The sequence below is a fragment of the Podarcis tiliguerta genome, assembly GCF_965153285.1.
Source record: "Podarcis tiliguerta genome assembly, chromosome: 9".
Classification (NCBI taxonomy): Eukaryota; Metazoa; Chordata; class Lepidosauria; order Squamata; family Lacertidae; genus Podarcis; species Podarcis tiliguerta.
In genome coordinates this window covers 41928820-41952633 of record NC_139542.1, presented here as the reverse complement: position 1 = coordinate 41952633, position 23814 = coordinate 41928820, and the positions used below count along the sequence as shown (strand labels likewise).

Here is a 23814-nt window from a genome sequence, read left to right as displayed (position 1 = left end):
AGAACTCGCTTCCGGGCACGCTTGGCGCTCCCTCCGCAGCGGCGCTTGCTACCTGTTGCCGACCCTGGCGGCGGCCGTGCGCTGTCACTACAACGCCGTCTGCTCCCGGGGCCGTCTGCAGCTGCCCGTTCCCCCCCCTCCTCGGTTTTATGCAAATGAGGGCAGAGCTCGGGCTGACGTGAGGAGAGAGGCGGGACGCGCGCGCTGGGGCGGAGTGGCGGCGGGGAGGGAGCGAGCGAGCGAGCGAGCAGCTGCCGCCGGCTTCAGTGCCTGAGACTCGCGGGAAGGGGAAGGAGCTGGTGCTGTCCACTGCGCCGCTGGTGCTGAACCCGGGAATCCCGCCTGCTCGCTCGCTCCGCTCCTCAGCCCTCTTGGCCCCGCCCGCCCCGGAAGGCGTCCCGCCCCCCTCGCTTTCCACTCCGCCCCCCTGGTCAGAAGCAACTTGGCCAAGGAGCTTACCGGACGTAAAGGAGATTCTCTCTCTCTCTCTCAGTCCCGTGCTGTGTTCCTTGATGCTCAACTAAACCTGGACATTTCTTCGGAGTTTTACCTACCCCAGATTATTGGGATCTTCCTCCCCTCCTTTCCCTCCCTCCTTTGCAACCTTTTGCATTTTGGACTTTCCCCCCTCCTCTTTGGTTCCTAAAGCAGAACACCTAAAAAGGAAGAGAATATATATGCACGATCCTTGCGACTAACAGGACATAACATTCTCCCCCTGCTTCCCTTTGGGGACTTTAGTGACTCTTCGATCAGGTAAGAGCGAAGGGGGATCGGGCTTGTGGCAAATGCAAGCTCCTTTTGGAATTAACGTGGCTAAGGAAGCGGGTAGAGTTTGGGGGCGATGCCAAAGGACGGGCGAAAGTTGCGAGCCTGTTAGTCCGCAGCTTAATGTAAAGAAGGACGGGGCGGGGGGGGGGAAATATTTCGGCGGCTCTGCTCAATATCATCGTGGGCTTAGTAAACAAGAGATGAATGCAGAATGAAGCCCGGGAGGCGGATGAGGTGGGGTGCTCGTGGCAAAGTTTTCCGCACACGCTTCTCCTGGTCGTGGTCTTGGGGCTTTTAAACAATGTTATTTCGCCTTGGAAGGGGAGATCGAGAGGTGTAAGCAGGCAGATTGATTTCCGTTCTTGTTGTTCTCGGTTTTAATTAAAACGCGTTAAAGAAGCTCCTCCGAAGAAACGACGGCGTTGGAGGGCGAGTAGATTTCTCATTGATTCCGACGGGAGAGAAGAAGGGGGCAGAGAGGGGGGGGGGATGTGAGGTCAGTCTGGGAAGCAGCGAGCAAAGCAGGAATTAGAGAGGATTTGTGGAGGAAATGCCTGATGTGCCCTGCGTGCGTGTGTGTGTAAGAGAGAGTGAGAGAGAGATCAGGCGTGATCCTTAGAGGTTGTGGAGGATGACGATGATCACAATCAGCCAGATCTGCCTGATATGAAACTTACGAAACTCGGTTTTACAAAGGACTTGACCCCTGTGTTCCCAAGGTCAGCCCCCAGGATTGAAAGTTCCCGGTTGTCTGTTCCACAGTATTGATTTGGTCAATGTCAGGCCTTCCCTCCAGGCTAGAAGTAGATGCAAATGTGAAGCTCCAGTTTAATAGCACAGTAGTATTACGTCTGGTGTTACAGATCCTCTCCTGTTGGGAAAAGAACGTAGGCAGATGGAAATGCCTCACTTTCCCACCCTAGTTTAACCTTTGGCAAGCCCTTCTCTATTCCAGGGATCTGCTAAGGTAGTTACTATGAGTTGCCAGACTTCTTTCTATACATAAACGAGAAGAAGCTGGGGGTATTTACTATGTGAGTTAAATGCTGATTCTGGAGTGGAAATTTTATAGCCAATTGGGAGGGAGATGACTGAACTGAAATGGGAAAGCACATTATGTTTCAGCCTGTATTGCATCATGTTGCAGATCACTTGATTATCTGAGAAAATGTTTATTTCTTTTCATAAGATATCAGTGACATTTGTATTATATCTGTTGTCCAGCATTTCCTCTCTCTCTCTCTCTCTCTCTAATGTTTGGTCTGGAAAGAATGAGCAGAGCAATGGCAGTTATGTTCCAAAGTATCATTAGTATTTCTTTACTTTAAAATTCTTTATTTAAAGTTGAACTGTGATGTTATAGTGAACATCTGCTAACATAATGCAGAGTTTTTCAGCAATTCAGAAATAGTGGGAAGTAAGATAAGCACCTGTTAGTAGGGAAAAGTTTTGAAAGCTAAACTCCAGTATTATGCTCATTTAATATTGAAATTTTAGCTTGAAAAACAATGAATTCAGTTCCTTCCATTAATCAGTTATTCCCCTTGATTACTTTAGGAGTAAGTGTAAAACATGCTGTGTTGTGATTTACAGTCTAATGACTGCACACAAGTCTATTTCCAGGGTATTATATACTTCTATATTAGTGTAAAAAATAAATGAGCATTCTCAAATGATCCCTTTCCTCAATTTGGGTATAAAGGAAGGGGATATGAAATGCCAGGATATCTGTTTTCAAAATATGTGAAGAAAACTATCATTAGTAACTATGGAAATGAAGAAAAGCATTAAGAGCTAGTTCTCTTGCAGTGCCAGGATAGACATGCAGAGGGCCTGAGCTTGTAAACATGTTTTTATATAATAATAAAACCATCCATGCAGATATCCTGGTTAAATGTTTCACGTACATATATACAGCTGTGAATGAATATGTCTTTTGCTGTTAATATAGACCAGAAAATGGTTTACAATCAGAGCTTCCCAAACTTTTCATGTTGGTGACACACTTTTTAGACATGCATCATTTCGCGACACAGTAATTCAGTTTTGCAAGCAAACCGGAGGTTAAACTAAGCCCTTATAAAAGCATTCCCCCGACACACCTGCACACTGCACCCGACACATGTCTGATCTACATTGTAGAAAGTTGTATATATCTAACTTGGAAAGAGAACTTAATATTCTTTGGAATCCCAGAAGGAATGGACTAAGTTACTTCTTCAGTCTCTGCTCCAAGTCTCTTCCTTATGAGAAAATGGTTCCACTGTTGGGACCACAGCTAGTATAAAGATGGGGAGGGTGTGTGCACCATCTTCAGCTCTTTGGAGAAAAGGTGCGATATGAATATAACAAAATATTAAAAATGCATATTCTTCACATGATAGTTGCAACATCAAGTAATGAGTTGCAAGTGTAAATGGGCCATCACAGATACAACACAGTAATACAACTTGAATTTTGTACCATATCATCTCAAGCATCATGCTTTTCAATAGCCAGTTCACAGCTGCCAGCCACCATGTACAGCAACCAAGTGATAGGTAATGAAGGCCCCAGTCCTAAACACTTTTAACTGAATTTAATCCTTCTTGATTAATACAGAATATCCAAGCTTGTGCATTTAGAACTGTAGGCCTTGTTAAGATGGCAATCTTAGAGTACCAACTGATCTCAAATAATATACCTTCCTTGAACAATGGACTTTCTGCAATCTTCAATGCAGTTTTGAACTTCATGATTGGGATTCTCCTTAGCCCTATCAAGTTGTTACAATGTGAATACAAAGTAGTTGTGTGTGTGTGTAGCCCTTTCCTCATCACATGGCTCCTTTCAGCAAATATTTAATCTTTCATAGTTCTAAGTTACATAGGAAACCTACATTAGTAGAGGAGAAGTTCTCTTCCCAACATGCGGAAGGTGATGTTCCCTGTAACAGGGATGTGATGATGGTTTCTGAGTCCAATTTAAAGTGCTGGTGCTTTCCTTTAAAGTTCTAAACTGCTAAATGTCTAAATACCCAAATGACTGACCCTTGCCACACCAGCCTGCCTGTGTCCTGAAGCAAGAGTGGCCATGCTTCAGTTAGACCTGCCTGAATATTTGAGACCTGCAAAGGATACCATGTTGGTGGTTCCATCACTATGTTGAGTCTGCAGGAGCAGTGGTACATGAGAGGGTCTTCTTTGTGTGGCCCCTAGGTTGTGGAATGCTCTCCTCTCTAGGATGCATATGACATCATTGTATATATTTTGACAATAGGCAAAGAAATGCCTTTTTTTGCAGAGGCTCTTGTGAGATGGAAGTTGACATCAGAATATACATTCCATTACACTGTTGTTGTATTTTCTGATTGCTGCTGATTCAGGTTAATTTACGGTCATGTAATGTTTATGAATTTCATTGTTTGTTGTATTGAGTGGGATGTAACCTACCCTTGGACTCCATGATGGAGGGTGGACTATAAATGTGTGTGTGTCAGTCAGTCCTTATTAGAAGTGTATTATGAGGCGGGTGGTGCTGTGGGTTAAACCACAGAGCCTAGAACTTGCTGATCAGAAGGTCGGCGGTTCGAATCCCCACAAGGGGGTAAGTTCCCGTTGCTCAGTCCTTGGTCCTGCCAACCTAGCAGTTCGAAAGCACGTCTGGCAGGAAGGTAAACAGCGTTTCCGTGCACTGCTCTGGTTCGCCAGAAGCGGCTTAGTCATGCTGGCCACATGACCCGGAAGCTGCACGCCAGCTCCCTCGGCCAATAAAGCGAGATGAGTGCCGCAACCCCAGAGTCGGTCATGACTGGACCTAATGGTCAGGGGTCCCTTTATGTTTCTACAAAGGAGTGGGCCTTTTCCTTGGAAATACCACATGAAGACCTTTCTATTTCATACAATCGGAAAGGACCCTGAGCGCCACTGTTGTTGGTTTTTGGAATTGTATTCTGTTTTTAGCTTTCTTGTCTTGTCTTATTATATTTTCTTATGCTGATTTGTTGGTTTTAAATAGTATTTATATTGTGCGTGAATTAATTTTATTCATACTTTTGTTCACTGATCACCAAAAACTTTTTATGAAGGTGGTTAACAAATATTTTTACTGAATGAATCAGCAAATATCTATAAACGCTACAGAACATAGGTATCCAGATAGTCAGAATAACACACAAGGCTTTTGGTACTACACTATTACAGTGATAAACTCCTGGCACATCAGGTTATAGGATTGGGCTGACAGGTTGTAATTAGAACATTTTATTGCCACAGAAAGTCAATTTTGTTCCCTTGACCGTGTTTAATCATGTCCAATTCGAAGTGCAGTGCCTTGGTCTCATAATTCATGAGAATATGAAGTTTAAAGAGTTAAGTTTGAAGCACAGCTGGCAAAACTGATTGCTTGAAGTGTGTTAAAGTTTACTCTATTTGCATTTGAATTAATGGAAGGTGGTGTCCAGCAGGGTTTTATAGAAGGAGATTCTAAAGTGTTTGGCATGTGGTGACGTACTTGAGAAGTACTTGAACACACTAAATTGAGTATGATTCAAGGTTGTTTATGAGCCGAGTTGAAGAGCTTTTAAAAAAGTAATGTGGTTATTTCACTGAGCAAGGTGTATAACATTTTCATTTGTATGGATGATAATTGTAGGCCGAAGACTGAAGACTATTGTAGATAAATGTAGAGTGAAGACTGAAATGTTTTCATTGTTACTGAATTTCCATGATCTCTTTAAATAATAAAGAACATAGGCAATGATCATTGACCTAGAAAAGCACATTAAAAATGAAAATTATTTGTTGGAATGCTTGGATGATGAAATCAGCACATCATCATGACTTCATTTCATGCAGGACCCATAAGGTTTCACATTTTCCTACATGGTAGCAATTTTGAATAATCAAGGCTAATTGTAAAGGTTTAACCATATCTGGAAAGGTTGTTTGTTCTGCAAACTTTGGGGTGGATCCATATAAGTAAGCATACACAATTGCTGCAGATTTACTAGTGTTCTCCTCTGTAGCTTACCAATGGGTGAACCATGTCCTCAGGCTGGGATGGTATAGAAGTGGACATAAGGAGTCCTGCTGAATGAGGTGACTTATGAGTCATCTGAGTTCTCCTCAAGCCAACACTGGAACCTAGATGCAGGGGCCATGTCACAGGCATTTATAATTCATTTCATTGCTGGGGGCGGGGCAGCTCCAGGCACACATTCCTTGTCACAATCAGCTGCCCTCCACACTATACTTGAGTGGGTTACCTTCATATGCTTATTGGAGCCCCTGGACCTGCAAATGATTTCTGGGTCAGTATTTTTTTTTTAAAAAAATCATACAATTAATTTATGTGTGGCCACCTTTCTTTGTACAGTGTTACCTCGGGTTAAGTACTTAATTCTGGTGAAACACTCTGTCACAAGAGACTAGGGCCCTGCAGGACTTGACATCTTTCCGCAGGGCCTGCAAGACAGAGCTGTTCCACCAGGCCTTTGGCCAGGGCACAGCCTGACTCCCTCCCTCAGCAATCTTCGCGGAGCTCTGGCCCAATGGTTGCCAGTGGCTTGAATTAATTAATTTTATAATGAATGATTTTAGAGTGTACTGTTTTATTGTTGTTAGCCGCCCTGAGCTCGGCTTTGGCTGGGGAGGGCGTGATATAAATAAAATTTATTATTATTATTATTATTATTATTATTATTATTATTATTATTAATTCGTTCCGGATGTCCGCTCTTAACCTGAAACTGTTCTTAACCTGAAGCACCATTTTTTCTAATGGGGCCTCCTGCTGCCACTGCGCCGCTGGAGCAGGATTTCTGTTCTCATCCTGAAGCAAAGTTCTTAACCTGAAGCACTATTTCTGGGTTGGCGGAGTCTGTAACCTGAAGCATATGTAACCCGAGGTACCACTGTATTGGTTTTGAAAATATTGTCTCCAGGAGCAGCCATATGAGTGCAAAACAACAGGTTAACCGGGGCCATTGTCAGTGATATATATGTTGTTGCTTTTACAGAATTTTTACAGAAAATCGTGGTGTATGAAACAGTTCTTAAGCTTATGCCTGTGCCTTAAGGTCATGAATGGACCAGTACAGTTTCATCAGACTCTACTGAGCATTATCCAATTCATGCTGACAGTGGCATGGCATGTGGGGGCCCACAAGGGTGGTTGCCCCAGGCATGAAATTGTTAGGGGAAGAAAATTTAAACACCTGGTGCTGCCTCAATACAACTGTGCACATCCATTGCTGGGCTGCACCTCAATGTGAACCAGGAAGTGACCTCTGCAGATAACAAAGTGACTCTTCTTATCTCTGCAGTTGCAATATCCTGAGTGACATGGATTTCATTAGGCAGCTGAATGTGCATGTGTAGTCCTGTCTGTATCCCTCCCACCCACCCCCTCTGCAGGTCCGGGCTCTGGCAACCCATGCTATGCCACTGCATACTGATAAATCTTTGTCTTAGTTTCTTCATACCAAGGCCTTAATCTCTATCAAATAGTTGAGGAGCTGGAAGCATAAGGATAAGAAAATCAAGTTGTCCCCCTCCCCCCCAAAGAAAGCTTGAAAACTAACATTTTGGTGGAATGGTTATATTTATTGAAAAGAGGATGAACAGGTGTCAGAGTGGCCCTAAATTGGTCAGGACCTCGGGTTGCCTTCTTGCCCCTTAGGAAATTCCTGTGGAGTTTCCTTCAGGTTAAAGTGTGTGTGTAGCAAATTTGCCACTGTTAAAGGTGGAAGTACCCATATGAAAATTAAGAAAATAATTTTAAGGAAGAAGCTTTAGCTCAGTAAAGGAATGCATTATTTGCACATGAAGGTGCAGATCCAAGATGGTTTTCATGATCGTTGGACACATGGCAGCAACTTGGAAATCTGCTGGAAATCTCTGTACCTTTACACTAGTGTTAGAAACTGGGATAGAAAAGCTAAGAGACAAATGGCTCCTGGGACCTGAGTTGTGGGTGCCAAAACAGAATGTCTAGTCATCATTTGAGGTGCTTACAAATGCAGAATCTTTAGGTGCGAAATGTGCCTGGCGCTCTGCTAATTTCAATCCCTGCTTTACATATAAGTAAGTAAAATAGGCATCTCCATGCCCAGGCTTGTACTTTGAGCACTGACAACATTTAAGATGTTTATGTAAAAAATGCAGAAAGATAATAATTTGTATGGTAGAACTTTCAAATGTTGCACATAGCAATTATAGACAGGTTCCTAGCAAATAAACAAGAAACTTCATAGTTAAATTACTTAATCTACTGTTTCTAATAGTAACTTTAGTGAAAAGATACCAAATACCAGAGCAGGGGAATGTCTCTAACAGAGATCTTGAAAATGTGGGGCTGAAGGCCCTCTTTTTACTGCCAGTAAAATATAGCTGTACTGGTTATGGGCAAAACAGACCATTGGTCTGACTAGGCATAAGAGCATTGTTCCGACTTCAAGGAATGGATAAATAAGAAAGTAAAGTATTGCCAAAAGGATGTGTGCTATAATGTACCATTCATTTCTCCCCCATTTGCCCTTCTCACATTACAAAAGACATTCAACTCAATTTAAAAGCAATACATTTAAAAACCGCGAATGTACTTTTTATGCAACCTATAATTAACTGTGAGCCTTCACTGCCATTTGATTCTATTGAAAATAATTACTTAGCAGGACTGAATCATGAACAAAGTAATCAGAGGTGGAGGTTTAAAAATTTCAAACACATTCCTGCAAAAATAGAAACACTCCTGTGCACAGAAATAATAGTTCATTATTGAGGTTGCATGTGGACGACTACTACCCATGCCCTATTGGCACGGTGACTTGTGCAACCACTGGCTAGAGCAGGGGCAACCAGTGTGGTATCCTCCAGATGTTGTTGGACTACAATTCCCATCATCCTTGACCACTGGCCACGATGGTCAGTCAGTGGCTCAGGCTAATGGGAGTTGGAGTGCAGCAACATATGGAGGACACAACTTTGGCGATTCCTAAATCAAAAGGATTATCATGAAACTAAAAAAGTCCAAAGGACAATCTACTTTTCTACAAAGTATGAATAAAATAAGGTTTATGAATAGGTGGTGGAGTCTTTCATGTATTGTTCATCTTCGGAGAACTCTGTTTCACAGAGACTGAAAATAACGCTGCATTATGGGGGAGAAATATCTGACCATCTGAATCTACTCTAGATTTAAAAATGTTGACCTTTAGATTAATTATTTGCACAGTACATGTCCATACCCCCCCCCCCAATTAATCTCTTTGGGTATTTGATTGGACAGACCAAGCTAGCACACAGTTATTATGCATCAGAATTGAATATCTATATACGGTATGTATCATTCCTAGTATATGTTATAATTATCCAGCACACAACTGTGCATATTCATATTTTGTGCAGGTATTTGAGATCAACTGTTGTATAGATTGTTCTCCAAGAGGGTGAGCTCACCAATCAGATCATTTATAAAGGAAGTGCGCAAAGTGCAACTGAGGTATCAATACAGGTTTTTTTTAAAGGGTATGCTTCTTGTGTGTACCTGAGGCTTCTTAGAACAGTGGCATAATGTGAGAGGTGAGTAGGGTAGAAGCTGTAGGCTTGCTGCCATAGACACGGAAGGAAAATTGCTGCATCTTCCCAAGGCTTATGTTCCTGTGGATTTACCCTTGTTCTCTAGCAAGAGGACTGCTGTCTTTTCTTCTTGGGCGTTGCATTTTAAAAAACGATTTTTGCATCTCACTATTTGCTTTCGTTTCTCAGTAGTTAACTGCCTTGTTATTTATTTTTAATTGTTGAGGCTTCTGCTTAAGAGACAGACTCTCAAAGATCCCAATGGAATAGGTCCTAGGAGACTCCCTTGTTTTCATGAAAGATGATGTAACATCAACTCCAGAGATCAAAAGTCTGACAAAACAAAAGGTGAATTGTGGGAGTATAAGGAAAAAATATAATTTCCAGACTATGAAGATTCCCGCAGGTCTTTGCACAAGGCACTTCCTCCCTCAGTATCATCTTTCCAGAATGAATGGAAAGTTTGTCATGATGTGCCAAAAGAGATGTCAGAAATTGGAGGTTATACTTTCTAACCCCTCCTGCATTTATTACTTAAAATTGATTTCTGGGTTCCTTTCTCCGCCTTCAGTTGAGGGAAGATTCATCAATATTAGAGAAGGATGGGAGAGCAGGAGATGTTCAGAGAACAGGTCAAATGCAAATTGCCTAATGTTCTGCAATGCACATAAGAGTTTTGCTATTTCATTGTCTTAGCATGACATGAAAATTGTGTGGCAGTTAGCCTGTGGACCCTGTACTGGCTTCTTGGCTCAACCTCGCAGATCTCTGGGACCATCCTCACATCCTTTGGCCTGAAAGGCTGTAGAACCTGAAGCTGACCTTGATCTCCACCCTATCACTTCCATACCATCATTGCATTCAATTTGCACCATTTTTCTCATTTTCTCAAAAAGTCAGTCAGTCTTTTGAAGTCCATCTAGGTGGGCAGCCTCCTTTGTGATAATCATGTACTTTCTTTCCCCACATTGTGTCCTCCCCGTTCTCTGCAAACTGTGAAAATTCTCATGTATCTACGTATTTCCCTAATCCTTTGTCCTTCATAAAGCAGGACATAAGCACTAGTTAGGAGTGGAATGGTCTTTTTTATCTTGCCTTCCATTCACCCTTATGCAACAATGATCTCTGGGCCCTCTAATTTTGCCAGTGCTGTTATAGGTGGCATACTGATTCGCAGCTACGGCAGCTTTAGGCACAGTTGTAACAAATAACTTAAAAGTGAAAGATTCTTTATCCCTGTACTAATCTCCTGACTCATAAAGTCCCCAGCCAGATGTTTCTTGTCTTTTTATTTATTTTTTTAAAAAACTCACATAAAGCAATCCACAGGGTATTTGCAGATAGGTCATACAGGCTAACGTATTTTTTTTCCCTTCAAAAAAGGACTTCACCAGCGACAATGGAGTTCTGAAATATTAATCCTTAGACTCTTGGTCGTCCACTGCTCCTGTAATCCATTAGCATTACATTAAAATTCCTGCTCCATTTGACTACTCAGTAAGTGGTAATCTGGTGGTTACAATGAAAGGGGAAATTTGTATGGTTTTCCTATTGCTAGTTTTGATAGTGTGTGTATATTTCCTTATTGCTGGTTTTGCTAGACAAATCTATTCTGGTAAATGCTATGTTTAATATTAATGTGTGGGGCGATTTATTTATTTACCTGGGACATTAGGACCCAAATAATATAAATTATGTTTAATCCTTGTGTTGTGCTAAGCAGTGCCTGGATTGCTGACATTGTCTCCACTGAATTTGTTGTTTGGTGTTCCCTAGCTGCTACCAGAATGTAATTCAGAGAATTATTACCAGGGAGAAATAATTGAGTGTCTTGTATTTTCATGATCCTTTTGCCTTCAGCAGGGAGGGATGGTAGTGTTATAGGCACCTTACAGCTTTCATCTAAAGCTTTAGCTGAGCTCCTTATGCACCTGAAATTAAAAAGTGGCACCCCTGTAGGCCAGTAAACCTGTGGATTAATATATTTGTGCCCTTTTACATATTTTTATTTCTTGGTCTATATTACCTGCTGCTCAGGGCTCATAGCTAGTAAATTTCCTTTTGCATATGGACATTAAAAAAAAGGTTTGTGTGATATATTCGTCACTGCAGTCTGACAGCTTTCTTTCTAAAATTATGGGATTTTGAAACCCTACAGCACCATACAAAATTAGTTTACCAGGTTGAGAAGGGCGCTACATTAGCTTTCTGGCAGGTAGGTTGCTGTTGCTGACCAGGTGGGAAAAGGGCAAGATGGCAGGAAGGTTGCTGCAATGCAAATTATTGTTGTTGTTGTTGTTGTTGTTGTTGTTATTTCTTTATTGGTTTCCCCAGCCACTCTGGGCGGCTTCCAACAAAATATTAAAAATACATTAAAAACATCAGTCAGATGTCTTCTAAAAGTCAGATAGTTGTTTATTTCCTTGACATCTGATGGGAGGGCATTCCACAGGGCAGGCGCCACTACTGAGAAGGCCCTCTGCATGGTTCCCTGTAACCTCATTTCTCGCAGTGAGGGAACCGCCAGAAGGCTTTTGGTGCTGGACCTCAGTGTCCGGGATGAACGATGGGGGTGGAGATGCTCCTTCAGGTATACTGGACCAAGGCCATTTAGGGCTTTAAAGGTTAGCACCAACACTTTGAATTGTGCTCGGAAATGTACTGGGAGCCAATGTAGGTCTTTCAAGACCGGTATTATGTGGTCTTGGCGGCCGCTCCCAGTCACCAGTCTAGCTGCTGCATTCTGGATTAGTTGTAGTTTCTGGGTCACCTTCAAAGGTAGCCCCACATAGAGCGCATTGCAATAGTCCAAGCGAGAGATGCACTGGCGGAGCCCATTGGTGGGCCTGTAGGTGCATTTGCAACCTGCCTACCTCCCAGCTGTTTTGCCTCCCCCCACCCTTCGTAAGCAACAACAACCCACCTGCCTGGACACTAGCCAAGATGTTTCATCCCATTCAGAAAGACAATTTGCCTATTGGATTCTGCTGCCCTTGGATATTTTAGTCCGCATGTGTCTAGAAATGTAGTGCTCCCAGTCCAAAGTACTTTGGAAACTCAGATGCAGCTCCCAGACAGTGACTTCCCCATCAGCTCTGTGAAGAAGACAGCTCCACTTCTGCCCCCTTTTGTGAACTCATACATGCTCACAATGAATTGCTGGATATGGGCAAATAACTTTTCAAAATATTTCTAATTGATATTCAATGAACAGTATAAGATGCATATCTAAATTTGATCATCCTTGGCATTTTTTGTGAAACATTGATGTGATTGAACATCCTTTGGCACACCCATCATGGCTGGGTAAAAAGGTAAAGGTAAAGGGACCCCTGACCATTAGGTCCAGTCGTGGCCGACTCTGGGGTTGCGGCGCTCATCTCGCTTTATTGGCCGAGGGAGCCGGCGTACAGCTTCTGGGTCATGTGGCCAGCATGACTAAGCTGCTTCTGGCAAACCAGAGCAGCACATGGAAACGCCATTTACCTTCCTGCCGGAGCGGTGCCTATTTATCTACTTGCACTTTGAACCGCTAGGTTGGCAGGAGCAGGGACTGAGCAATGGGAGCTCACCCCGTCGCAGGAATTCGAACTGCCGACCTTCTGATCAGCAAGTTCTAGGCTCTGTGGTTTAACCCACAGCGCCACCCACATCCCATCATGGCTGGGTAGCATCCTATAATCAGTAATGAGCCAAGGAAAGCATTGGCTCCCTTAGCAAAGTTTCCTTTAGTCAAATGTGAGAGTATCAGCATCATCATTCTGCTCTGCTTTGTCGACGCTAGCCAAATTGTTAGTATAACTGAATAGCACTGTGGTCAAAACTTGGATTGTGGTTCAAGGACCCGATCCCCGCATAGTGGAATGAAAACACAAGGACACGTGATATAATGTTAATGGCCAAGAAAAGGCCACAACTTTATTGATTACAGCAGTGAAAAGGTATTGGCTTAGGCATTGGATGTCCAAAACAAAGGGGGTTTATTCACCAGTAGGTGGAGCCTATTGATGCTAATTCAACTATAGGCTCTCCCCTGATGTCACCGAGGGTCGTGCCATGGCCTCCCGCCAAGCAGGCATTGGACAGAATACACGACCGCCGGATTCCTTTAACAGAATACCCAAAATTGAAGGCGCAGGCGATGGCCACACCTAGCCCTTCGACACACCACAACACATTATTCCAAGACAACAGAGTGGAACAATGCTCAAAGCTAAAAGCCATACACCAGTCCCTAAGCTTTGCATCTGTATGGTTCAAAAGTAAGGCTAATATTGAGAGAAACTTTGAGCACTGAAAAGTTGTGCTTATATTGTGAACCTATTTAAGTCTGGGACGCGGGTGGCGCTGTGGGTTAAAGCCTCAGCGCCTAGGGCTTGCCGATCGAAAGGTCGGCGGTTCGAATCCCCGCGGCGGGGTGCGCTCCCGTTGTTCGGTCCCAGCGCCTGCCAACCTAACCTAGCAGTTCGAAAGCACTCCCGGGTGCAAGTAGATAAATAGGGACCGCTTACTAGCGGGAAGGTAAACAGCGTTTCCGTGTGCGGCTCTGGCTCGCCAGAGCAGCGATGTCACGCTGGCCACGTGACCCGGAAGTGTCTTCGGACAGCGCTGGCCCCCGGCCTCTTTGAGTGAGATGGGCGCACAACCCTAGAGTCTGTCAAGACTGGCCCGTACGGGCAGGGGTACCTTTACCTTTACCTTATTTAAGTCTAGAATTGTAGGTATACATTTCTTTTTCATCTTAACAGCAGCTATGGCTGAAATCCAAAGTTCTACTTTTTGACATTCTCTCTGTCTTTGAACAGCAGGCCCTTGCGCTATATCACAGATTGCTCTTGAAATATCCCTCAGTTAACCAAAAAAACAAGCCCAAGCCTCCATTGGGAGCACAGAATTAGCTGCACTGTTGTTTGGTTCTTATTTCTTAAAAATAAATTTCACTAAGTTAACTTCCTTTTTTTTTTTTAATGTATATTAAAAATACACACATTTTCCATGCTCACCAACAAACCGGTGATGCCTTCTCTTACAAGTTTAATTTTAACAGGCCCACACTTAGGCTGGACTGTTTATTCAAAGGGGGAAAGTATGAAAAGTGTGAAAAAAGTATGAAAAGTGGAAATGTTTATTTCACCCACTTCAAGGATGTGACAGAATCTATAAATCACTGCTGCAATGTGGCCCTGTGTTCAGATCAATGCAGGTCAAATATAGATCAAATTCAGGTCAAATGCACTTAGTGGAGTCTCACTTGTTAGACAGGCCCAGTAGGATTTCCATGAAGAAAAAAATAGATAGCTCCTGCTATCAGATATATTTTTGGAGAGATTGCAACATAATTTCCCCTACCGCCACTATCATCTTCATGGGAGCAATTATAATTTATTACATTTATTCACCACTTACTACACAAAGTGTCCTGAAGCGACCTACAATTTTTTAAAAAAGAAAAGAAAACCCTATACAGTTCTGTGTAAATCTGTCAGGGATGTATCCCTTCAGCCCCCTGGGTATGTTTATAGCCGCAGTAAAGAATTGGGAGAAGATAACTCTCCTTGCTAAGTGAGCCTTGGGTATATGAACATAACACTAATATCACATCTTTGCTATCCAGCATTCATCAAAATGCACATGCAGGGCACAGCGTAGTCTTTAGTATGTATGCTGTCGGGGTGCAAAGATCCGCCCAGCACCCCCAAATGTAGTTTAGCCCCCAAATTAACTTTTATTATGCTTATGTCAGACACCACGCTTATGCCTTATCTCTTGTTTACAAAAGAAGGGAGGAAAAAGAAACATTTGCTGATTGATTTACAATACACTTATACTTAAGTATACACCACCACCACACTTAAAGTTATAAGTCTTGTTTAGGCACCTACTTAGGAGAAACACCAGTCGTGTCAAAGGTGCCGCTGCTGCCGCATAACAGCGCAATACAATGCGTAACATAATATTTTGATGAAAGAGTTAATTTTGCGTGCATGGTGCCGTTGAGAATGACAAGCGCCACCGTTGTGAATGATGCCACAACGTCTTTGGTAAATGAGCACACAAAGTTGAAAGTCCTTTAGTGAAACAGTAGGTATACATTTCGGTAATACCTAGGTATATATGTATTTTGTTATTCTAGCTTGATAAAAATTATTTATTATTTCATAACAGGTAGATTGTTAAGAGCTTAGGTGGCCTCAGCAGCGGGCGCCTGGTGCCCCCCAGAATTCAGTGCCCGGGTGCCCCACACCCCTTGCACCCCTGGGTAAAGATGGCCCTGTCAGGTCAGTCCCATCTCTGTAAGGACATAGCAAGGCAAATGATGTACAAGGAGTGTCCTTAACTCAATAATGCCCCAGTGTACACCTCTTATATTTCATGACCAGCCCTTTCTAAATGCCAAAACCAAATTAGTGAAGCACCACTCCCAGTTAGAAGTCCCTGTAGTGTGAAAAAGAGGGTTCTAAAAAGCCAACCAAGAAGTCCCTCCACAAATTCCTACTTAGCCTCTTGAAAAGGTAACTAACAGAGCCCCCACTGCTTTAGGTGCCACAAAGAGAGTGTGAGGCAGAGCTGGCTTAAATAGCTAGCTACCAGCATCTTCCCCCCTGGGTTATGTAGCCCATGTGGTTCTCCTTCCTTCAGGAGTAAATCTCCCGAGACTTGTTTAAGCAAGGGCAGATGTAGGCAAACACTCCTCTGCCTCTAGATAGGGAGCCACAATACAGAAGTTTTAAACAACATCAAAAGAATAAAACAACATTATTTACTAAAAGCAAATGTTATAAAAAGGAGAAATCTTTCTCTGCCGCATTAAAAATGAATACCACAGCATCATTTATTGCAAGTGCTCATCCTGCAATATGATAAAAAGGATGACTCTTACCCCACCCTACTAAAAGATGAGCACCACAACAGTCTGGGGTATCATGCTACCATATGTTCCCAATTAAAAACCAAGTGCCTGCATAAAGAGGAATGCCTTTGCCTGGCGCCTAAAAGTTTATAATGATGGCACCAGGCACATCTCCCCAGAGAGAGCATTTAGGAACAATTAAGCTCACAGAATATTTATGTGCTTTGAATACTCAGCTTGTTTGTCACCAGTATTCATGAATTTGTTATTGCTTTTGACAAGCCTCTAAGATGCAGTATGAGATTAGTAGTTTTGTTTGTACCACAGCTGTCCTAATAGCAACCTTGGTGTTAAAGGACTTGAGTTTCCATGCTCCTGGTACACCCTCTGCCCATCCACTAATCACATACATTATTTTCCCCACGAGTTTTCTAGCCTTTAAATTTCATATTATTTGCTTAATTTGGTATCCTTGAAATCATATTTGTGATTCATTGTGGTGGTTATGAGCTGAAGCTGATGTGTCTATGTGTACAAAAATTATTCCTTCTATCCATTCTATCTGTCATTCCTTGCCAGCTGAGAACATTTTAATTTATTTATACATATTTATTCAAAATATTTCCAACTTGTCCTTCAGACTTGGATTTTCAAGGCAGCTAACAAAAACATATTAAAGCCATTGATATAGTAACACCATAGTAACAAATTCAAAGGGAAGGAGGGAGATTTCCCATAATTCTCATGTCTGGGATGGTGCTTTTGCAGCCTTCTAGGTGCCCCAGTGGTGGAAGGACCCTTTTGCCACAGTTGATGCCCCTGTCTCTTGGTGAGTTCTGGAGAAGGGAAAAGGTAGTGAGCCTTGGGCAGGAGTAGCATGGAGCCACAGCAATAACCTCCCAGCAGGAGTGGCACTCCTGCTTTGTAGGAAGGGTGATGCATTGGCGATGGCACGGCATTGTGGGCATGCTGGATTGTGGGAGCAATGGTGGTGTATTCAATTTCTATCCTGCTTCTACTCCCAAAGGAGTCCAGTGCTGCAAACACTGAGGAGTTAAAACAATGCAATTTCAAACAAAACAAAAAATGAACTAAAAGCATGTCAAAACAATATATATATATATAGATAGATATGGCATTTGGCGGATTAGCATTCTATGGCTTTTAAAATGTGTTTGTGGGAGGGGGTTTGTTGATTTGTTTTTGCTTTTTTGTGCATAATGTAATTTGTGTTCTCATTTTGTATTGTATGCTGTGATCTGCCCTGTGATCTTCATTGGAAGGCATGCAAATTCAATAAAAAACAAAACAATACATAATAAAAATGTTTTGAAATGACCCTCCACTGGCTAGCCCCACTGGTATGTCCACAAAGCACCAGCTTCACTGCCAGCTGGGGCCTCACAATAAATGACAATGATGTTGCTGTCAGGAGGCTATTGCTGCAAATCTGTCCCACTGGGCAAACCACTGCTGGTGGTGGGGGCTTTAGCCGTTCAAAGCAACGAGGAGGTATCATAGAGAAGGAAGCAGGAATACTCTCATTAACATCACTGGGAATAGAACATGGTTTCAAATTCTGGAATTTGACAACAAACTGTCTCCCCTAATTCTGAAGAAACCAGGTAGTTCACCCAGCGCCGCAGACAGCAACCAAATAATTTAAATACAAACTAACTTGCATGATAAATTATGGAAATGAAAGGATGCCCTGACAACATTCTATGAACACTAATAAAACTGTTCATTATCAAATAAGCGAGGGGAGTCTGAATATTTCAGTTTCTCTGTTGAACATGGCAAATGCGTCTTGGCAACAGGACAATTTATTTCAGGAAATATCCGTAAAGGGATACAGTTCCTGAAATGTTCTCTCACTATAACAGGTACACAGAAATCTGCACTATCCTTTATGAAGTTTCAAAAGAAAACATTCTCAGCAGTTACATCTATATCAGATTATTACATAATTTAACTCCAATCCATAGAGTGTACAACAGGGGCGATCGATACAAAACTTTCTACATTGCCCTAAACCTCATTTTTTTGGGCGGGAGTGAGGGATGTGTATGGAACCTGAATCCAACCTTCTGTTCTCCTTGAACACCTAATTCTGGAGGGGGTTGACTATTGACATGGGAAGACAACGTTCACACATGGCATCCTTTTACACATGGGGCTAGTCATCCAGCTAGAGATGTATTTACAGAAGTCTGCTTCCCTGTCCATCTAATTCCTAGAGGACTTGGTGTTCTCAAGCTGCTATGCCTAATCCATTTGTAAGCACAATCACACATAAGCTCAGATAATGCTGTCAGGAAACCTTGTTGACTAAAATGTGGTATTGGATATACAATTGCTGGACAAACCGAACGCTAAAGATTAAAGAAAAAATATATTTGAAGCACAGCAATATGGTAGTAAGTAAGAGGCGTCCTGATAGAAGTATATAATATTATGCATGGCATGGAGAAAATGGAGGAAAGAGAAAAGCTTTTCTCCCTCATAACACTAAGATTCATGGGAATCCAATGAAGATTTAGGACAGATAAAATAAAGTACTTCTTCATGCAGCACATAGTTAAACTGTGGGGACTCCCTCCCTGAGGAGGCAGTGAAGGCCAACAACTTGGATTGGCTTTAAAACAGGCAGAAGCAAACTCGGCCCTCCAGATGTTTGGGGACTACAACTCCCATCATCCTTAGCTAAGAGGACTAGTGGTCAGGGATGATGGGAGTTGTAGTCCCAAAGCATCTGGAGGGCCGAGTTTGCCTGTGTCTGCTTTACAAGAAAATTAGACAAATTCATGGAGGAGAGCGCTATCAATGACTACTAGCTGTGATGGCTATGGCCTATTTTCAGCGTTGGAGGCAGCAGTGCTTTTGAATGCCAGTTGCTGGAAACCAAGGGAGGGGAGAGTGCTCTTGTGCTCATGTTCTGCTCCCTGGTTTCCCACAGGCATGTGACTGATGGGAGTACAGGATAATGGGCCATTGGACTGATCCAGCAGGCTATTCTTCTGTTGTTATGTATTTGTCTGCATTCAGGGTCCCCTGGCAAGACTTTTCATAGGATGGCTTGATCCAAGGAGCTTGGACGCTCTTTGAAATCCAAGGATATGTTTTCAGCCAAGTAAATCAATAAATGTTGCAACTAGGCAACATTGAAATAGTTCACATTAGGAAGCTTATCATACTCATTTTCAGATAATAAGCCAAATGAGCGAATATACTTGAGTACATACAGTGGTGTTCCTTCCTTGTTCCCAGGTTGCGTTTATTGTGCCAAGCTATTTATTTCCAAATGCAAGAGAAATGTTTCAATCTACCTCAATCCATCATTTTGAAGTAGATGACAAACATAATTGGGAAGAATATAAATGGCTTCTGAGTTAATATTAAGAATAGCTACCGGAGTGAGCTGAAAACATTAAAAGGTTATTGCCATTCATCCGGTCTTTTAGAACATCCTAACCATCAATAAGATGCTGTGGTACATGACTAAGATGAAAATGCTAGCTTAAAATTAGCCAAAAATAGAACCTAAAGAATGCAATAATTTCAACATGGACAACTGGGTCCTTTGGCTGCATTGCTATCTACTATTTCATGTGCTTGAATTTAACTTAACTTCCAGGGGTTTTTTTATTGCTTATGTTCCATCAGCTCAGGGATTAACAGTCTGTGGCCCTCTGGTTGGTAGATCACAACTCCCATCAGCCCCAGTTTATGGAATGATCAGGTGGTGAGAGTTAGAGTTAAGCAACAACTGGCTAGCCACAGATTTCCCATCCCTTCATTAACTTGAATTAATTTCACATACAGCTGTGTAGTTGTGTAACTGTAAACTTCAGAATCATATCATTTATGAACAAAACCATTAGATGCAATACATTATATTCCTTTTATAATATCATATAAACCACCAACATTATTTATTTGTTTTCAAAAAGGTCTGCTTAGAAAAAAGAATCCTTCCAATCCTAATATAATTACAGTATATGTACCAGTAAGTGAAATCCATCTTTCTTGAATCTCAACTCAGGTATTGAGTCCATTTTTTTCTGTCAAATTTATCTGTTGGTTTTTTTAAATTTTGTTGGCCTCTAGGAATTTGTTTTAAGGGATGCGGGTGGCGCTGTGGGTTAAAGCCTCAGTGCCTAGGGCTTGCCAATTGAAAGGTCGGCGGTTCGAATCCCCGCGGCGGGGTACGCTCCCGCTGTTTGGTCCCAGCGCCTGCCAACCTAGCAGTTCAAAAGCACTCTCGGGTGCAAGTGGATAAATAGGGACCGCTTACTAGCGGGAAGGTAAACGGCGTTTCCATGTGCGGCTCTGGCTCGCCAGAGCAGCGATGTCACGCTGGCCACGTGACCTGGAAGTGTCTTCGGACAGCGCTGGCCCCCGGCCTCTTGAGTGAGATGGGCGCACAACCCTAGAGTCTGTCAAGACTGGCCCGTACGGGCAGGGGTACCTTTACCTTTACCTTAGGAATTTGTTTAGCAATTCCCCAAACTGTTTGCAATTAAAGGCTTTTTATAATATCAGAAAGTACATTTTTAGTAGCTAATGTAAGATTAATCATAAGAAGCCTTATCATGAATACCTTTTTATCCAAGGCAATTTATAATGCAGTTGTCAGATCAAAAACTAGATGAACCAGGTTATTTGAAAAATAGCTCTAAAATTGTTGCAGCCAACAGTGACCACAAGTGTAAAAAGGGCCACCAAAGTTTGTTAGGATAAATGCATGTGACAGTTATATTCTGCTATGTTTAATGGGGCTTATAATAATAATATGTATTATTTATACCCCGCCCATCTGGCTGGGTTTCCCCAGCCACTCTGGGCAGCTTCCAGCAAAATATTAAAATGCAATAATTACAGGAAGTTACTAGGAAGTGTGTTTGGAAGTTCAGCCTAAGAAAAGCAAACTATAATATAGGACTCACCCACCCTTCCGCTTGTCCCACCACTTTCCGCTGAAGAAAGCTGCTCTTTACTGCTGAATTGGAGCAAACATCAATCAGGTTTTCTGTAGATTGACATTTGCTCCAATTCAGCAAACAGAAAACTGCTCGGACACATACCTAGAAAGCACGAGACAAGAGGAAAACCTCTTGGGCTCCTGCTTTCTAGGCGTAGAGCAAGTGAAGTGTGGACGAGCCCTTTCACAGAAATCAATAATACTAACGGCTGGTTCACATTCAAATGTGCAAACCCCACTAGTACACTTGGATCTACTGATTGGCCTCCCTTTAAAAGTTGGGAGCAAGAGTTTTCTTATGCTGAATGATGGATGGAATTCAATTTCTAAACTGGATGTTAAAGAAACAATTTATGTTCTTGTGAACTGGTTCATGTTTCTTCCAAACCAGCAGCTTTAGTGAAGTATCAGCAGGAAAATTTGTCCCTAATACAAAATTAAGGGGGGGTGCTGTGGATTTGGGCAGGTCTGTGCTGTACATTCTGAGTTTAACTGACAAACCCTTCATGTTAATATGAGGATCAACAGGAAGAAGAGCTCAAAATCTTGTATTGTTACTATGACAGCCTAATTGAATGTTTATCTTTTTCTCTAATATATCAAATATATTCACCTTTCTATTTGAATCTTCCAAAATTTTCATCCCTCACCCCCAGTAGCTGATGAAATTAAAGAAACAGCCCTACTGACAGTGCTCTTTTCTGTTAATGGATTAATGGAAGAGTTAATTTCACCTTTGGACTGGAAATAAATATTTCCTTTCTTAAAAATAGTTAATCTTCAGCCTGATCCATAATATCTGTATTGGATGAATAGTCTGAAAATTGTTGTGCTCTGATTTAATGAACCATTTACAGTTCCAGAAATATTCGCAAAAGCATCCTGGTGTATTCAATACACATGCTTCCCCAAAAAAATTGGAATGGTTTCAGTAGACAGTGTAATCTGCATCCCCTTTACTAATTTTAGTTAGCTCAGTTGGTTAGAGTGTAGCGCTGATAATGCCAAGTTGCAGGTTTGATTCCCATATGGGCCACCTAAATATTTTTGCATTGCGGGGGGGGGGGAGGGTTTGGACTACATGGCCCTTGAGGTCCATTCCAGCTCTACAATTCTACAATTCTACCCTGCTCAACATCAAAAAAACTAAGATCATGGCCACTGGTCCCATCACCTCCTGGCAAATAGAAGGGGAAGAAATGGAGGCAGTGAGAGATTTTACTTTCTTGGGCTCCATGAACGCTGCAAATGGTGACAGCAGTCACAAAATTAAAAGACACCTGCTTCTTGGGAGAAAAGTGATGACAAACCTAGACAGCATCTTAAAAAGCAGAGACATCACCTTACCAACAAAGGTCCGTATAGTTAAAGCTATGGTTTTCCCAGTAGTGATATATGGAAGTGAGAGCTGGACCATAAAGAAGGCTGATCGCTGAAGAATTGATGCTTTTGAATTATGGTGCTGGAGGAGACTCTTGAGAGTCCCATGGACTGCAAGAAGATCAAACCTCTCCATTCTGAAGGAAATCAGCCCTGAGTGCTCACTGGAAGGACAGATTGTGAAGCTGAGGCTCTAATACTTTGGCCACCTCATGAGAAGAGAAGACTCCCTGGGAAAGACCCTGATGTTGGTAAAGATTGGGGGCAGAAGGAGAAGGGGACGACAGGACGAGATAGTTGGATAGTGTTCTTGAAGCTACTAACATGAGTTTGACCAAACTGCGGGAGGCAGTGGAAGACAGGAGTGCCTGGTGTGCTCTAGTCCATGGGGTCATGAAGAGTCGGACACTACTAAACAACTAAATAACATCAACAATATCTAAACCAGGTATGGGGAACTTGTGGCCTTCCAGATGTTGATTTCAGTTCCCATCATCACGTATGTTATGCTTGCTTTGGCTGATGTGGTTCTAGCTGGAGAGACACACAGTCTCCCATCGCTGACTTGAATGATCCCTAGTGCAACAGAATTATGTCATATACATGATTTTTGGAGGTAAAGTCTATGTATGTATTTTTGAGATATTTGGGTTTTTGAGATAAAGTGTAATGACAGCAAAGTTAACCATTATAAATAAGAATACTATTTAAAAATATGCAGCCAGATTTTTGGCTGCTACTTGGCACCTGTACACACTCTGATTTCATATATCCTTAAAATGGAAATATTTGCCTATACCTACAGGGCAAAGTTACTGGCAATTTATCATATATAAGAAGCCTGACAACTTATTCTTTGTTTTATGAGTAAATACATGATCCTTAAAACTTGCTGCGAATATATTGGTTAGCAATGAAGTTTCTGATTGCGGTGATTCAGAGCACACAATACTAGAGAATAAATTCTTACATGGCATCCACAATGTCCTTGCAAAAGAAAAATGAAAGTGAAATTACAATACTGCAATAAAATGCAAGCATAGGCTATAGCAGTGCATTGGATTTATAATGGTAAACTAACAAATGGTAAAGGAAGTTCTGGCTTCCTGTAGGAAGTTATACCCTAATTCTAAAACCTTTACCTGGAAACTAATGAAACTGTCAGTAATTCATACTAATATATAGAATCTTGCATTGGATTCACAACCTCTCTTCCTAATGCAATAGCAGAGTAGCAACTGGAATGAGTAAAACAACACTGCTGCAATTCA

At 42.1% G+C, this 23814-nt stretch overlaps 1 protein-coding gene across 4 annotated transcripts in view; it reads left to right on the top strand.

Moving 5' to 3' along the window:
* The first annotated feature begins 267 nt into the window (after positions 1 to 267).
* The window catches only part of FSTL5 (follistatin like 5), a 313072-nt gene continuing 289525 nt past the window's right edge, over positions 268 to 23814 (top strand). For all 4 annotated transcript variants that reach the window (XM_083457275.1, XM_083457273.1, XM_083457274.1 and 1 more), the window contains exon 1: positions 268 to 756. The gene's annotated coding sequence lies outside the window, so the exon portion shown is untranslated. The remainder of the gene's footprint in view (positions 757 to 23814) is intronic.